The sequence below is a fragment of the Nilaparvata lugens genome, chromosome 11, assembly GCF_014356525.2.
Source record: "Nilaparvata lugens isolate BPH chromosome 11, ASM1435652v1, whole genome shotgun sequence".
Classification (NCBI taxonomy): Eukaryota; Metazoa; Arthropoda; class Insecta; order Hemiptera; family Delphacidae; genus Nilaparvata; species Nilaparvata lugens.
The window spans coordinates 8,896,702-8,916,219 of NC_052514.1; the positions used below are offsets into that span (position 1 = coordinate 8,896,702).

The window sequence follows — 19,518 nt, forward strand, 5'->3', positions numbered from 1 at the left end:
TATGACTACTACTGATTCATGCGCGGATAATAATGGAATGAAGTACTCATGGAGATTGATGAAGGATAAACGGTGTCTAGGAAGAGTGAAAGAAATAAGAAATAATGTGAATAAAATTGAAGTACCTGGCTATATGTTGAGTGATTATATTGTTAAAATGATGATAAATGTTTGGATATGGTGTTTAATATTTGTTATGATGGCTGTGATATTAATAAAAGACCGTGTTGTAGAGATGATGGAAAATATTATATTGTGGTTATTAAAAGAATCTAGTATTGATGAATGGAAAGTTAATATTATAAAAATAGTTATTGTTGTGAGCCTACTAATTTATAATGAAACGAGATCCAGAGTATTAAATGAAAATGAGAGGAAAGATGAATTAAAATTACATGATGATTGGAATAAGAATGGATTGAAAGGAACTAGAATTAATGAATCAAGGAATTGTTTAAAGGAGTATACCAGATACCGGGGTTTTATATTCATGAAGATAAGTTAATAATAGGACAGCCTCAACAATCAACAACCGGATAGCCAGATAACCTCACCGGCCTACAGCAACAATCTACAAACAGAATGCAAGAAGATGCAAGTAAATCACAACATTTCCACATGCAATATCGTCGAATTTCAAATAAATATGATAAGAAGTCAAAGGAAAACAACACTATCAAGCCAATTACTAACCTTCCTTAATAAATTTAAAATTGGTATAGGACCTCGTGGCAACAATCCAATGTTTTAACTCCTTCCAGCCGTTAGAAGCCTGTAATAAGGAAAAGAACAATTTTTAAATATGTAATTAAATTATATACATCAGATAAAAAAGGACACAAGCGGGGATAATAAAATTAAAATTTGTTATTACCTTTTTAAGAGAAAAAATCGAGCAGTTAGGTTAGTTATGAAAGTCGATAGCAAATTCTGATGTAACATGAAACACTATGAATTGTAGAACAGCGAACAGCTGACCAAAGCCGCCCAAATCAAATGAATGTAATATCTGTTGAACATATGTTTATAAAAAGAATTACTGTACCCAAAGAGTTATTTATTATTGTTATTTATTATATTTATTAATGTCGATATTTATTATATGTTTTTATATTTATACTTTTAATTATGCCACGTTTGTTACCTGAAAAGATTTAAAGTGAATACCAATTACCAAAACCAAAGAGCCATTAGCAAAAGAAAGTATTGTACCTGATGTATAGAAAATTATTTATATTAAGACCTAAGAAATACTATAAGATATAAGCCCAGAAGTTTATGAATCGAAATTATTGTCTAAAAGGAATCATTTATGAGAATTATGAAATGTGTGTAGTTAAGTTGGCAGCCCTGCAAGCGGCGAATTCAAAAATTACTGTGTTGTAAATGGTGTCAGGAGGAGTGCGTTTAGAAGTTTATATTTATGATATTTTTATGTGTGTTGAGGAGGAGAATTTGTTATTGTTTTTGATAAAGGTATAAAGGAGATGCAGCAAATATGACTGCGAAATGTGATAGAAGTAGGAGAGTATAATTTATAAATAAAGTATAGTGTATATCAGTGTATTTGAAGGGTGGGTTTTCATTAAAAACATTGTGATTCTCAAATATTTTGAATTCAAACCCAGGGGCGTGTGTAAAGGTATCAATTTGGGTAGATAAAAAGCCCTAACAGAAATAATAATAGGTCTAAAAATAAAGTAATTGGCTAATATCGCCAAGCAGATAATAATCAAGATAAGATAGCATCAGCTTGTTCTGGCTAAATGGTACAAGAACTTAAAAAGGATTTGAAGAAAGTTTACTACTCATAAATATATTATTTATAAAATATTTGAAGATTGAGGTTAGATAGATGTATTCACAGATCGGTGACCTAGAGATCGATCAAACCGAAGAACGTAGAATCTGACCAAAACCCCTTGGCAGAGCTTTATTGCAATCAGACGGTGTGCAATGTGAGAAAACACCCGTCCACGTGGCTAATTATTAGTTAGCATGGAATTAATATTAATGTATATAATATTAACTAGCATGCAAAGAGCATAAATATAAAACCAAATAAAAATAATTTAATGTATTCAGGAAATAAGAGTTACCAGGCGCATGAATACCTAATAAAATTTGCATGCACCAATAGTAAAACGGCAGTTAATAGGCGGCAACTGTAGGCCGATTCAAAAATATTTATATATATTTATATAAATGTACTAGTTTTTGTATTATAAGTTGGTGTAATCTATGTTATCGATATGGCTCGAATGCAAAGAAATTATTAATCATATAATCTAAGCAATATTTTGGCATTCTTTTGTAAGATCTATTTGAATTTAATGGCGGAGGATTGAGATATTTAAATTTTATGCTAATTTGAAAGTCGGAAAGAGGATCTGTAAAACTTGAGAAGGAAGAACCAGCACTCGCCAGCCAACTCGCCAGCCAGATGCCACCATAAGAGGACCCCAATATTTTAGAGCGAAGTACCTTATTAATAATTTTGTAAAAGTTAAAGTTTAAGTAAATTATTAAATTTCTTAAAAGACTTCGTGATGCTATTGTGAAGCAGAAGTCATTTTTCATTTTTATTAAATTTATAACCCCTTGGAGGAGACGATTCCGGCTACCATATTCCCGGACCGCATGGAGTTGGATCGACATCGGCGGCTTACAAGAAGATTTTCGACACGTGAGTGATTTAATTTGAATTTAGTGATGGGCGCCCTAGTGCTTCGAAATAATCTGATGATCAAAGCTAGCTCGCCGAAAGGGTTATTATAAATTAAGAAATTAATAAGATTAATACTTGCGCAAGTAAAAATTAGTATTAAAGGTATCTAATTGAAAGAAAAATATATAGATCAATATTTTAGAAATTTCTGTTTAATCAAAGAAGTACGAAATCTAGGCTATCAAACGTATGCATACAATATTTAATTTTTTGCAATACAATTTGCGATAATTTATCATAGTTCTAATTCACTAGATGAATGGCTCTACCTATTCCGTCAGGTGCCGAATCTTGCACCCTGAGATAAAAATATATATTCGATACAAATAAATCTACTAAATACTAGAGATTTAATATATAGATATCTTTGGATTATTAGTGGCTAATTTATCAAGCTGATCTTAGAGCACATATTTATGATTGAATTATCCAAGCAGACAAGTATTAGCAAGTATATGTCACAGCTACATGCCAAAGAATGCATATGATTTCAAGATAAAGGCACATGGTAATGATTCGTGCCATAAATCTAGAATATAAGTTAGCCTGTGATATTTTTATTGATTTCAAATATTGTTCTATTTTTATATTATATTTTTTATCGCTCTATATATATTTTTTGCCTCGACTGATCTTTGCATTATTTGTACAATATATGTGTAAAATTTTCATGGTGTGCAATTTATTTTATATTCCTCATCTCTATAGTATAAGTATCATTTATATATATATATTTATTATTATTGAATTACAAGAGTTATTGGAGAAGCCCATATCTAGGCCTATCAAGATTTTTTAAGACTGAATACTATTAGAAAACCACGCCCTAATTATATTAAATCTCATGCTTTACCGACTGATGCCAAGCAGGAGGCTAATCGTTATTTTAATATAAAGAATAACGTGACACTGTGTTAACCGTTGATAAACGTTGGTTTCTATTGATTGAGATACACTCTGTGTGATAAACTGGAGTATGTATAAAGGTGCGTACAGACTTTCGCTCTGCTCCGCAACCGAACGTCACTCCAGCAGAGCGATTGATGATCGACCGGTGAGCAAGAGTGGTTCGACCGGGGAACGCGAGAAGATATAACATCTTCCGTAACGTTCATGATGGGTGCGACTGCGGAGCGGGGGCGGAGCGACTGCGGTACGATGGAGGAACAAGGGCGGTACGAGGGCGGAGCGTGCTCGGTGCGGGTTGGAAGCGCGTATATGTGTACGCAGCTTTATAACTGGAAAATTAGATTTGGCTCGAATTATCTCTTTGGGAAATTTATGAGTTGGAAATCCTCATCTAATTGACCAAGCGAAGTGAGGTCTTAGATTCAAGTCGACGGTTTGGCATTTCTCTTAATGTTTATATGTTGCGCATTTACGGCGAAACTCGGTAATAGATTTTCATGAAATTGACAGGTATGTTCCTTTTTAAATTGCGCGTCGAAGAAAATACAAGGTTTTTGGAAATTTTGCATTTCAAGGAAAAAAAGAGCCCCTTCATACGCCAATATTGGAGTAAAAATCAAACTGTCTAGTGGACTATAATACTACTCGTTCAAAAACATCGAACATCTTGAAAATGTTTCTTTCCATCGACGTTTGTAGACATGTTGACTATGATACCACCCGTTCAAAAACATCGAACATCTTGAAAATGTATCTTTCCATCAACGTTGTAGACAGTTGCAGCCAGACCTGATTTATTTAGGATTTTTTCTAGACATTCTGTCACCTGGTCATATGGGACATATATATGAATCATATATTTATCTCATATTGATCAGGATTTTAGAGTTTTGAATTGTAAAAGTTTAATGAACAGTGTTTTTGTCCTTGAACAATTTTTGTCATCGATAGAAAGATTGTTTATTTCATTTGTTGTCAAATTATTGTAGCTTCTCTTTTGTTTTTATAACAAACGTGCCGCTTGTGCGACAGATAAAAATATGTACTTGAAATGGCTTTCATGTTGGCATTGACTGAGTTATATTTAATACCCAAAATTTTACTTTTGTGTCAGTGTGTGTGAGCTCGTTCGATAGAACTGAAAGTCAAGTCCAGCTGATCCAGTGAAAAGGGCTGGATTTCGGTTCGTTTAATAATACAGTTATTCTGTCACAGATCGGGCAGTATAAAAATAATTGTATTGTTAAGGGAGACGGGTTCTGAGCCTATTCAATGGTTCAGTTAATATTTGTTCTTTTAAAATACTAAAGTCGCGAATACCAGTGGATGCCAAAGTGGGAAGCTATTTCAAAAAGGTAGGTGACTACTGATTCATTGTTCTTGAATTTTTCTTAGCCACAAACATTGAAACATCATTAGCAGCAAGCAAGTGTTTCCCCCATTAATTCATATCAAATATTGTTTTTATAATCAAATTGATCTTGTTTTGTTCAAATGTATATATGTTAAAGATTCATTAATTAAAGTTCTAGTTATTCTGTTCCTTTCTTGTTATCATAGTTTTTCCCCTTACATATTTGGTGTAGGCACATCGTGCTTACATATTTGGTGGAGGCTCCTTCCGCCGTTCCATATCGTCCTTACAATTCTAAATTGGTGAATTATTTATTAATTTCTGAGATAACATAACAACAGATCAATGTAACTTACTGAGCGCGAGGTCTACTGTTCACAGAACCACTAGTCTATTGTTCAAGTCAAATACAAGAGTAATTTAACTATGACTTATTATTACTGTGTATGGCTTGAGGCAGTGTGAGAATGATGAGCAAAGTTATAAGTGCTAAAGAGTAAAATGGAATTATCACTCTCTTAGATGGTTAAAGCAGCTAAGAATAGAATTGTGAGTGACTCTGGAAGAACTGAAATTTTTATTCTTAGGCTAGGCCTAAAACTGATATTTTATTTCTTGGAGACAAGGGTCTAAGACCTGATATTATTTTATTTCCTGAAAAGAAAAAAAAATCAAGGATGATGTCGGGACCATACACGATTGAATGAATGAAAATGTATCACTTAAAGCTTTACTAGATTGTTACAACTAATTTTTGAATGGGAATGCACAAGAACAGAGAACAGTGTTGCTATTGGCCGAGAATATTCAAGATGGTCGACAAAGCAAGTGAATGCTACGGCTAGAAGGCGTGTACTGCACTGTAATTGGCCGTTCACTCTGACCAGCTGTTCCGAGTGGGAGGGGCTACGAAACGATGTCAGAAAAGAACAAAATATTGAAAATATAGTGAATTGTCAATACAGTGACGATATTATCAAAGTAAATTCAAGTTCATACTTCAATATTAGTGGAACACAATTGAATTGTCATAGTCCCTATGACGCTGTGAATAAGAAGTGTGAATAAATTCGAATATTATCCCTTCTGACAGTTATGTCTTGTGTTCTATCAATACAGTTATGTGACCCAAACACCCAGAAAAACAAGTTAGTGAGAGTTGAATGTTAGTAATGACAGCACATACAGACATTATAGCACCATAAGAAAAATAAATTCAATTTCCGTTTGTCTTTTAAATGTTATTTTTTCAATCTCTCATCTCATAATCCAAGAACAATACTCATAGCCTGAATTCTAGCAAAGCGAGTGTGTGTGTGTGTATCTTATTTGTTACAACATTTGTAATTTCTTTCTTCATTAATTAGCTCGATTCTGTAAAAAATATTGTCTTCAACTGAGTCCTCAATCCTAAGGCCCGGTGCACAAAAGCCGGTTAAATTTCAACCGTGATTAATTTCACGAGAACCAATCAGAGAAAGCGTTTTTGAAAAGACTGCTTCTCTGATTGGTTCTCAAGGAATTAAATACGGTTTAAATTTCACCGGCATTTGTGCAACCTGCACTAAGAATAATATTTTGGTTAGTCCTATAGGTTGATAAAGAACGTTAAGTGAGAGAGAGAGATGGAGCATCTGGTCCAGCCCTTATTTAAGTCTATACAAATGATATCAAAGCTACAAAATCCACATATTAGTAATAGATATCACTACATCACTAACACAAATATAGATGACAATGGAATAAAATAGAATAATATTCCACTAAAATACCCTACACAAAATTATCACCATCCAAAATATCACCAGATCACGATAGTGTATGACAAAAGCACAATGGGAGAAGCTCTGTTTTGCTCTCAAAGTCGTCAGCTCCAAAGTTTGCCCTTACAACGACGCAACTTACACGTACGTTTAATCCGATTTAAAACTATATATGCAATTCGCAACTATTCTAATGGACACAGAGCTAAGCGCCGCCCCGCCGCCGGCGATAGCATTATTCATAAGTAGCAAGTCTAAAACGCACTCACTGATTCATGAGAGCTGATGATGAATCATCAGAAATTCATGAGACTCCTACGTATTATCAGTTGAACTGTTTTGGAGTTCGTTCCAATGTTTTAGGCCTACAAAGTTTCGGCGTCGACTCTTACGTCGTTATAATGGAACATGTGCATTGTTAGGCCTTTTATCAGGGTGGAGTTTCGGGCGGAATCTGTTGGGAGAATCTTATCAATCATACAATCTCAGAAGTTGGAAGTGGAAATGATTTGAATGGTACAGTAGTCGATGGTTGTTCATGTGGAAGATCAGTGATTAAAACTCAACATATTTATTTGTAAAATTATTATTCAGGAGTGAACATTGATTTATCTGAGCGCCAAAATGAGTTTATTGAATTCGGATGATACACATTTATCTCCAACATGGTAGAATTTGATAACTTCTCATTAACGGTACCCTCCTCTGTCTTAGTTCTCATCTTGATCATCAAATTGAGCTCACTGGGAGAGTCTTTGATTGATTTTCCTGGAGCTGACCAAACATAAACATTCTTGATCAAATTATCTTTCAAAAATTTCACAACTTTTGGCGGCAAATCGTCTTTCGAACATTTCAAAACTCAACATATGACATTGCTCAGTTTGATTACTGAAATATGATAGAATTCAATCTGGGTTACTGTTAGTGGAGTAGAACATAATTTTATCATTTTTCGTACAGGAGAATTGAAGTATGAAGTATCAGTGATTGAAACTTAACACATTACATTGTATAGTTGAATTATCGAAATAACTATGATACAATTTGATGTGCGTTTTTGTCAGCACTGTATAGCTCAATGTGATTTATTGTTTGTGGAAGAGTATATTGAAGTAGACCTACCATTTGAAGCTACGGTGAGTTACAAGACTTTTAACTAGATACAATCACTTGTATTACCTATACACTTGTATTAATCAAAGCACAAAACGGTGCTTCGACTTAAAGTTCCAATGAAGTACTATTTGAAGCTACGTTAAGCTACAAGACTTGTAAACTTAGAATAGTAGTCAATTTGAACTTTAATTCAAGGCACCGTTTTGTGCTTTGATTAATACAAGTGAAATCTTGTATCTAGTATAGGTGGTTCAGCCACGAGAAAAAGCTTGGTCCCTATAAAGCCACTTACCAACATCGATTTTTGGTTTTTGGACGTACGAGTTTTTGCTGTCCTTATAAATTCTTCCAGATTGGATGAAGTTTGGCAAACACATGAAGTGTTCAGATAGAGATCATGATAAGTTTTCCTTGTTCTGTTCAATTTAATAGAATTCATAAGGACGAAAAAAATCGTAGGACCAAAAATCGATGTGTTTGTAACTAGACTTTTGCTGCTACTATTGCAAACTGTCTCTGAACCATTCATAATATTACAGTTGATACAATATTGAGCTCAAAGGTATAACTTATCTCGATACAATCATCCAGGTGAACAAATGTCGAATAGGCTACATGTTGTATTCATTGGTGGGTGAACAAAATGCCATTTGAACAATTCCTCAACAAATTACAAGATTTCACTTGTATTAATCAAAGCACAAAACTGTGCTTTGAATTAAAGTTCCAATGCGAAAGTGGAAGAGAATTATTCATTTTTGACAGTTATTCTACGTGAAATTTTACTAGATTCAAAATAGATATGGAACTTTCGATACTTCATTGATACAAAAATACGACGAATCCAATTTTTGAACGAAGTATAATATGATTCCTATCCTTCTAAAAAACTTGATCTTCAATAAATGGAGAAGATTTGATGGAACGAATCACATGACATCAAATTAATACCATTTTTTGTCCATATTGATCAACCTCAAATCACATAATAAATATAACATTATAAATAACAACAACAATATAATTGATTCCTACATATTATAATCACTAACCATATAAATTATGATAGGAAGAGAACAACAGGTTCGGTCAAAAACAATAGCCTAATTAAGGAATGAAAATTTTGTGAAGTGAACAACTACAAGACTCAACCTATTTCGGACTATGTGTAGCTTAATCGAAATTTGGGAGAGGAATAGCACAAATTTACTTTAATTTTTCACTCCCAATCATTTTGATGATGTACTTATTGTATGAATCAATAAAGAATAAAGAATATATTATTCATATACTTCAATAAGAGCTTGATCCTCATGTACTGGGAAAAAATGAATGTATTAAAATATAGGATTAAACGTGTAAATATGAATGTTTCGGTAATTGAATCCTTGACAGGGAAGTGCACTTTAAATGCACCCAGAGAATAAATCATAGCATTTGAAAATCTCAAAACTATTGAAGTAGAATAGAATACATAAGTGAGCACTGAATCCATAAAATATAGATGAACGAGAGCAGCAGTAGAGCGGATTACAAAGATCATTGTGGTACTAAAAAGAGCCCTAGTATAAGGGAATAAAAGATTAGACAAGCATTCCGCTTGCTCCACTGGTCTCTCTGTATTATATGGTCTACCTCCATTCAGTTCCCTGGTAAGAAGAATTCAATTGGAAAGCGCAGCTTCAATATCATAAATTTCCAATTTCGGATGAAGGTCAAGGAAGGGAACAGGGAGATACGAAAGTAGGGCGAAAGAGAGGGGATTAGTAGGGAAGTAGGGAAGAAAAGAAGGGAGAGAACCCAAGAATCTCAGCAGTTCATGTAAACATTCGTCGCATGAATCATTTATGAATTTGAAAGATGGTATTAAGAAGTCCGCCTTCAATCCTTTCACCTACAAGGTCCGATTTCTGAATAAAATATTTGGTATTTCAGTTTGCTTCTCCGTCTCGAAATCATATCTTGAGAAAGCCTTATCACTTATATCTGAGCGAAATGGAATGCAGAGTAGGAGGCAGCCATTTCGCCATTTCCAACTCTTGATTTTCAAGGTTTTCTGCATCGTTTCGAGCGCTCTTCACAACCTACCATCCGATTCTCGGAAATCTGGGTCTTTCTCCACAGGTTTTCATTGGAATTTCCAAGAAGTTCGAGTATTTTAGTGGAGATCTCATCTTCTAAAACCGTTTTCTATACTGTTAAGAGATTAAACTTGATCTGAACTTGTTGACTGATCTGCAAATCATTCAAGGTATAACTTCAATTTGATTTAATTTCCCTATCAAACATAATGATCGTTGTAGGTCCATTATAATAGAGCTCACTGTTCATACTAAGAGGTACGTGCATAGAAGAGACGCTTATGCTACTTATTATAATTGTGTAGTGTCTATAACTCAACTTACACAATCCTTTATTACCAAATTACAGCTCCCTCTCGGAAAAATACCAACAAATTGAGACAATCAGATTTCCTCAATGTTGCCTACATATGTAGGCAGGAATCATCCAATACTCACGCACAAAAGTGAGTAGAAGCTAACAGCTTTTAATCATAAAAATCACGACTGCTATGTCGTAATTTATGTATTTGGAAGTGATCATTAACAAGTAGTTTGTAATGGAAGGAGAAGTTGGAGAGTATCAATGCATTTGATAAATCCTACTTGTAATTCCTAAAAGTATCTGTTTTATTCCAAGTTTTTAAGTTCATCGTGTTTTTGGTTTTGCGCTTCTAAAGGTGCGTACAGATATATGCGCCGCGAACATGAACAATAATTCACTTTTAATCAGCTGACTATATCTGTATTCTTACAGAAAAAGTAAGATACAGACAAAGACCTTAAAGATATCTCTTTAAGGTCTTTGGATACAGATATAAAAAGCTTGGCATCTGCTGATTAAAAGTGAATTGCTCATGTTCGCGGCGCGTATATCTGTACGCACCTTAAGGCCCGTATGCAGATACTCGGTTTAAACGGAGAAATGTCAGCTGTTGGTTTAAACCCCGTATGAAACATATTATGATAAATGCAACCATATCTACAAGTAAACGTGGTTTAGCGTTAAACGTAGTCTTAGCATATGGCCCTAAATATGAGAAAAGAACGAAAGGGTTGCGGTTCAACTTTAAGTTCCGATCGAAGCTACTAATCAGGTGGCAATGATAAAAATCTGGTGTGGTACACTAACACAACTTTCCTTGCTCATTGAACTGTGAGGCTCAATTTTCGAACGCGAATAATTTAGGGGAATAACATAATGACGATTGGCGGCAACATATTTGAAACTACGATCAGACTACTGTATATGTGTATATATGATTGTTTTCAGATTACTACTTTTTCCTTTGTGTAAATCGTGAAACTCGATTATTTTCTCAAAAGTCGTCAAAACAGCTGTTCTACAGATGAAATATCTCGACTATGTGTTCTTTTTATAAACTGCTCCACCTACCTACCTCAAGCACGGGAGGGAGGTTACAAAGTCCATTTCTCAAAGATGGGGTGGACCCCCAATTAATTTCCCAGGAAGGAGACTCATGCAAGTTGATAGAGCTGATAAATAACTATACAGGTTATGAATTTGAAAAGAATCATTAGAGCCGTTTTCGAGAAAACCGTGAAAAACATGGTTTTTTAGTAACTATCCGCCATTTTTTCCGCCATCTTGAATTGAATTTCTTATTGTCGGATCCTCATGGTATAATGACCTTAAGTTTAAAATTTCAAGTCAATCGGTTAGTTAGGAATAGAGTAATCGTGTTAACAGACATACACGCACACAGTCCAACACCCAAAAATCATGTTTCTTAACTCAGGGGACATCGAAACGTATAGAAAACTTGAAATTAGGGTACCTTAATTTTTTTGGAAAGCAATACTTTCCTTACCTATGGTAATAGGGCAAGGAAAGTAAAAAACATGTAATCTTGCTGAAACTTTATCAAGACCTAACTGTTCTGTTCACTTTCATGACTTTTACAAACAGTGAATCCTGAAAATAACCTGATAACCAGAGTTCTGAATGTACTTTCTACCACATTCTCAGCTTCAGACAGCGAAGAAATTTCCAGCAGAAAACTATTCTTTGCATGATCTTGGTGCCATACATGAGGATGGAAGAGAACCTCAGTCACTGATCATATCAAATTATTTCATCTAGGCGATGAGTAAAATTTGGAAATTTGAAGCTTTCAAGAAAGTTGACGAAATCTGATGAAAAAGAAGGTTCCACTCGACTAGGTTTTTGATGGTGTTTATCCAAATAAAATCTGATCACTCAATCACTTAAAGAATCTATAATCGTAGAAAAACCATAGGAGATTCACACCAAAATCCCAGAAATTCTTGGTTCCCACTTTCCATTTTACATGCTTGGTACGACAAACAGATACTTTTTTCCAGAAAACGAAGAACAAGCAATAGTCTTGAAAATTTCCTACGTCTAAATCTTCTTTATAACTGTTTGATAATCTTGATAAATGAACAAATCTACATCGACTTCAAATAATAGTTCTAAGCCTGGTCTCTAGAAATCAACATATTGAATCCAATGGGTCATTTAATATTGTATTTATTAAAATCTATAGCTTTGATGGTCAATTATATTCTATAAGTGGCCTAGAAACTGGGTCTTGAAAAAATATTCATGAATCAAACAATCAAACAATATTCATTGATATTCACACTTGAGGAGAATATTTTGGAAGTGAATCATCAATCATCAAAGGTTGATAAGATACCAAAATACACCACAGTCTCTCCCAAACTATTTCCAATATTCCAAACTCGAAAATAAATATCCCGTTCCAATTCATGAAGGTTCCTTCAGCAAAGATTTACGCAAAATCATTGGTCTCTTAGAACATCATTCCTTGAAAACGATCCAGTTCCAATATTCCAAATATAAATTCAGTACAAAATTTTCACAGAACAATAGATATTTAAATTTATGTAATTTGAAGATAAACTCACTTGTTTGGAAGATATCACTGGCACACTATTTTCCAGATGACACTCAATAAATATCTGTCAACGAGTCACTGACAACATCAACACTGACAACCAGATAACCACTGACTAAATTAGGATTCGAGTCCAGTGGTCACCATGATGAGTAAATTGGGTTGGCCTTCTCTCTCTCACACTCACTCTCTCACCCTTCCTGTCTTTGAATCAAACAAAAGATGTAGAAGGCCTTGATCTTCAAACAGAGGAGAAGTGTCTCTCAAGATCTCCCCTAGACCTCCAGGCCTACACTTCATCAAAATGGATAAATTGGTTGGAACAAGGTCTAGCATGAATGACTCATTCAAGTTGAGGTTGGAAGTTGTGAAGTTAGAATTCATGAGAATATGTTCATTTCTACTGAGTATTATAATGATATCAGCTGTTTCCATGTTCATTTCTACTGAGTATTATCATAGAGAAATAATAGCGTAAGTAGATATCCCATAGTATATCACGTGAATATCCCATGGTATATACCATAGGACGTTTATGTCGCAACTTTTACTGTTATCTCAAGCCGATAGTTCATGTAGTTTTTTCCCATGCAGCTGTGTGACGCTGGTAGTCTCTCAAATTGTGCCGTTCATACACTCTCACCTGAACAAAACAGTAAAAACTAACAATAATCGACAGTAATCGGCTTGAGATAACAGTAAAAGTTGCGACATAAATTCCCTATACCATGGGATATCTACTTACGCTATTATTTCTCTATGGTATTATAATGATTATCATCTGTTTCATTATTATTCAGATCCTTCAGCCTTTCTTAGTTTACAAAATATATTACCCTTTTCAAATTTGAATAATCTTCTTGGTGATTTACAAAATTCATCATTATTGTTCAAAGCAAGGTCGAGAATAATTCAAAATAATTTGAAGTTGAAAGTTGAGGAATGAAATTCAAAGGGAGAAGTCAGTTTTAAATGGGTGAAACTGTCATTCTCTCTTTTTTTCGTCGGAGTTCATTAAGTGACTATTTTGACCATTTCTTTAGATACTGAGACAAGTGAGAAACATTTGAGACTTATAGTTCGTTAAATCCTACGCCATCAAGTTTCCGTGTGTGTTGAGCAGGCTGATACACAGACAGCCACACCGTTGTACACAGTTTTTTCTAATTTTTTTCTGTATACAGTTTTTTCTAATCAAAGCAAATTTTCTAATTAACCCATTAGTGAGAATAGATTAGGAAGAAGTTAGTAAAAGTTAAAGATTGGGTTTTCGTTTTTAAATGACAATATATTGATAATTTCAGGAATCGATATAAATGATCTACTAGGGTGTCTATTGGACTTTTTAAAAGCAAATGAACTTGATAAACTGAGGAATGGACGTGCTGGAGTTGGCTACCTGAAGGTGTAATTTTCTGCCGGTAGATGGCGGTAGTGTACAACTGCTCAGATCACAAGACATCAAGCCCCACCTACTTTCTCCTGATTGGTTAAACATTGGTTGAGGCCTAGTTCCAAAGTCTGCCGGTACATTCCAGTAGCTACTGAGCTATTTATATAAATTCTCAAACCCATCTGAAAACTCTGCCTACTTTCTATGGTCAACAATCAATCGACACTCAGTTCCAGTGTCTCTTGATTGATATCAGTATAGTTACTAAGTGATGATCAATTTCTGAAACTGCATGAACTGAAGCTTTCTCTCTTCCAAAATACTTCTAAATATCTGGAGATGTAGAAAATTGTGAAAAATACTGACCATATAGTTTTATGTTTCAAACCTCTTTCCAAGCATTACACCACTAAAATACAGTGTTATGTTAAAATCTACTGATAATAAACCTGAATCAAAGTTGAAATTAAAGCAAAGTTGAGAAATGTCTATGACTAGATTCTAATTCATTTTAAGAGCTACGCAGTGACCCACCAAAACCCTATTGGAGATCCAACACAAACGACTGAATCGCGACCCAACGGTTGATAACCGCTGCACTAGAATATTGCAACATCCAATAATTCATTGTATTAACTTTCATTTTCTTTGCAGTTAACTTTAGATTCTCATTTATAATATTATTATTCATGCACGGAGTGATCCGTGGTCTAGTGGATAGAGTGCTTGCGTAGCAGCACAGAGATCCCGGGTTCAAACCCTCTCAATACCAAAAGTTTTTTAATCAGATCACTCCCAGATCACTCCCGTGTTATCGGATGGGCACGTTAAATTTTCGGTCCCGGCTGAAGTATGACAGTCGTAAGGCCCATTGACGGCTTAAATTATATATTCAGGCGGTGGGACCTTCCCGCAAGGGACTCCCCACCAAACAAAAGCCATACGAATTTACTTTACTTCATGCACTAGCATGTGAAGAAATGCAATACATCATATGTCAATCTGTATCTAATAATTTATTTCAAAGAATTAAAATATTCAGTAATTTATATATTGCACCTGAATTTTGAAAAAAGAAACCTCAAACTTCAGCTTGTATATAACCCACATTCATGCATGAGCATATGGAAAAATGCAATACATCATCAATGTCCATCTGTATCTAATTATTCATTTCATATAATCAAATTATTCAGTAATTTATCTACCGTATCTAAATTTTGGAAAAAAACCTCAAACTTCAGTTAGCATATGAATCACATGACCTACATATTCTCGCAAACCAAGTTCTCACCTGGTCCATCACAAAGTCTTCGATCCGGACGTCAAAGTCCGCCAAAATTAGCTCTATCACACATGGCTAGTCACTCCATCAGTCATCGAATCACATCTTTCTGTCATCTTTCCATACAGAAATAACATCGATAATGCCCATTTACCCAATGCTGTCATAGCTCAATAATGCCTCTATAGTGGGATCCACTCCAAAGTGTCAGCATAAGTTGAATAGGATTATATTGATGTGATTCGTAAGGAATGATGACAGTTTGGACGGAATCTCACTATGTAGACATTTCACTTCAAATTGTCAGCCTAAGTTGAATAGGGTTATATTGATGTGATTCGTAAAGGATGATGACAGATTGGACAGAATCTCGCTATGGTATCATTTTGCGAGCTATGACAGCATTGTTTGAATGTGGTCCATCAAGGTTACTTATGAGGACTTGTGACAATTTGAACTGAATTTCACTATAGTGTTATAATGCTATCTGTGACGTCACACTGCACTATTCTGGGTCCTGGTACTGCGCTCTATCATTGGATAATGGACCACCAGCTGGCCACACCACTTCAATCCAAATGGACGTCAGAAAAGGAAGGAACTCGCCACTCGGCTCCTATTAATCCAAAGGTCTCTTCACCGAGGCGAGTAAGGTCTCACTAGAATACTAGTGTGTTCATACTATAGTATACTCGTAGTATGTGAGGTCTCACTACAACACCGTCTTCATACTGTAGTATACTCTTAGGGCCGTTTGCACAGTGCTTACACTGTTTAAGCTACAGCTTAAACCAAATCTGGATTTTTTTCTGGTTTAAACTAAAATTCCGATTGCACAGTATCAGTTTAAACTCTGTATTGAGTTTAAACTCTGGGAAAGTTTAAACCTCCAAAGCAGGAGGTTTAAACCAAATAATTTGGATTAACTTTACATCTGTAAACATTTGATGGGAAAACAGCTGATAGTAAACTATTTTTCGACGGTTGTTTTTAATGCTTCTGTAGACGATAATAATATTCAAGTTATAGTAAATCATTATTTGAATGCAGAAATAAAAATTATAATGGAGGAATTGATAGAAGTTCTTAATGCGATTGATAAAGATGACTGCGAAGAAATTTTAAAACTGAGAAAAATTGGGCAAAAACGAATGATTTAAATTTCTGGGATGATAGAGAATTTTCTTAACGGTTATGCTTGAGTAAAGCAACTGACAATCCAGTATTTGATTGAATTAATAAACCACTTGATAGAAAATAAGACAATAATTTAAAAGTGGTCTTCGATTAGGAAACATATTTTTAATAACACATAACTGAGATATTTTGCTTTCGAGAGATTTCTAATAAACGAGGAAGACCGTAGTAGATTTAGGGCCGATTGCACAGTGTAAGTTTAAGCTAAAGCTTAAACTAAATCTGGATTTTTTTTGGTTTGAACTAAAATTCCGTTTGCACAGTATCAGTTAAAACTCTGTATTGAGTTTAAACTCTGGGAAAGTTTAAACCTTCAAAGTAGGAGGTTTAAACCAAATAATTTGGATTAACTTGAAGTATTTTGATTGAAGAAACCACTTGATAGAAATTAAGACAGAATTTTTATAACAGTGGTCTTCGATTAGAAAAGGTGTTTTTAATGACACATAACTAAGATATATTGCTTTCGAGAGATTTCTAATAAACGAGGAAGACCGTAGTGGATTCACGCGTAACAAAATAACTTTTTTATCTCACATTCTAAAATGTATTTTCTTATTTTCTGGTGCCAAATGAACATAAGTTTTTTAAGATCTTCTTGATCACTTTTCACTTTTATAACCGTACAGCTTACAGCTCTGTGGATTTTGAACAAGAATAAGAAAATAGTAAAATAGTAGCTACATAACCTCAATTTACTGATGGTTTGTAAACAAATAACAAATTTCCTGTGGAAATCAGCCTTCCTGATATTTATAAACGATGACATTCTATTACCAACTTAACGCTAAACTATTATTAAACTGGATTAGTAAATGCACCGAGAAAACCGATTCAAGTATAAACTTTCAGATTAACTTAAATTCGAATAACTTAATCGAGTTGAGCAATCTATACTGTGCTAACGGCCCTTAGTATACGAATTATATTAGTAGTCTATACAAAGTAGAGATTCATTTACAAATGATAACTGAAGGTCTCATCACAATACTCTTGTTCTCATACTGCAGTATTCTCCTAGTATATAAATATAGGGAGGCCCACGTAATAATGACAGTATTTGATTAACATAGGTGTGGGTATCCTTGTCTATCATCCGACATGGCAGACAGCGCTGTCCTTTTTCAGTTCAACAACGTTGCCAGATTGTCTCTTAACAATGTAGAAATATAATAATTCAACAAAATATTCCATCTCAATCATGAAAATGTTTTATAACGAAAGTTAATCCCTCCACTGAATACCCGTGTTCATACTAGTAGTAGTAGTAATTTCTGTATATCTCAATATATTTATATTTATTTATGTCCAATGGATCTCGAAAACGGCTCTAACGATTTTAACGAAATTCGGAACTTAGAAGGTTCATGATATAAAAATTCAATTGCACTAGGTCTCAGCCTTGGGAAAACTCACGGAAGGACATGAAAAGGATGATAATTATTCATCTTTGGAAAACAGATGATAATTCCGTCGTCTGTCGATAACTGAAGATGCGTGTGCCTGTGTGGGAGATCAGCTGTGTAATCAATCAGCTTACCGTATTTCGCGAGAAATCTAGAAATTTTAATAGACTCGACCAAAATAATCTGATTTGTTGACATGACATGGTATAGCATAATATTCAGAGATAATCATTATTCTACAATTTCAAGTGATTAGTGAATGTTATTCAATTTGGTTTGTAAACATTCTAAATTAGAACTTTTCTGTTTTCAAATATTTGGACTGAAAATTGGACCTGAATTCAAGTGTATGGAACATAGCCTACTTTTTGGACCATGTATAGTGTATAAATCAAAATTCGGGGAAGAAACAGTTTTGGGCTGTGCCTGTTAGTCCTTCCCCAATCATTTTGAGGAATAGTGTTCTGTTTATCAATAAATAAATAACGAGCGAAGCTAGGGGCCCCGATATTGAGAAATGAAGTATACAGGAAATAAGCTTTCAGTAACTTACAACTAGTAGTTCTGTGAACAGTAGACCTCACGCAGTATTCTCATCCACAAGTACCTGATTGAAACTATAGACCTTATGGAAATACAGCAATAGACTGGCTTCTCCACACATCTGTGTAATCACTTGGCAGCTGATTTATGATGAATAATTCTGTAGTCTGATTTTTTACTCAAATATTGGCGTATGAAGGAGGCTCCTTTCAGCTTTTATATTATCCTTGAAATGCAAAATTTCCAAAAACCTTGTATATACGTCGACGCGCAATGAAAATAGCATCAATGCTATTTTCCCATGGAGTCCCAATGCAGACAGTTCGAAGTGCGAGTCACTTATAGATTATAGAAAAAGAGGTACAGGCTTCTATAGAGGTTGTATCTCTTTGCTCTGTTATTGATAATGTCACTCCATCTAAAGCTTTCAAGTTTAGCTAATTCTTCAATGAACTTTGATATTCGATGTTATATAACGATTGATATAACGATTATTAATGTAACTCTATTTAAAGCTTTCAAGTTTAGTTGATTCTCCAATTAACTTTGATATTCCATGTTACATAGTTGGTAATATTTGATATAACGATTACATTACAATTTACATGAGTGTGGTGGTTAATATCTGCCCCGATATTGAATGTCAAAACCTCACAGCAGTGAGGTTCCATCAAGTTCTCTAATTTCTCCATGAAATAACTGCTTTGGCCAGTTATTACTCCTCACCCTCTTTCTCTTCCTCTTCCACTCCCTCTTCCTCTTCCTCTTCCAATCCTCTTCCTCCTCTTCTTCCTCTTCCTCTTCTACTTCTACTTCTACTTCTTCTTCTTCTTCTTTCCCTTACATTCTATACTT

The 19,518-nt window shown here is 34.4% G+C and overlaps 1 protein-coding gene across 1 annotated transcript in view; it reads right to left on the reverse strand.

The window, feature by feature from the left end:
* The window catches only part of LOC111049381 (ammonium transporter Rh type B-like), a 299,674-nt gene extending 286,619 nt beyond the window's left edge, over positions 1-13,055 (reverse strand). The window contains exon 1 of the mRNA XM_039437572.1: positions 12,850-13,055. The gene's annotated coding sequence lies outside the window, so the exon portion shown is untranslated. The remainder of the gene's footprint in view (positions 1-12,849) is intronic.
* Positions 13,056-19,518: the final 6,463 nt, after the last annotated feature.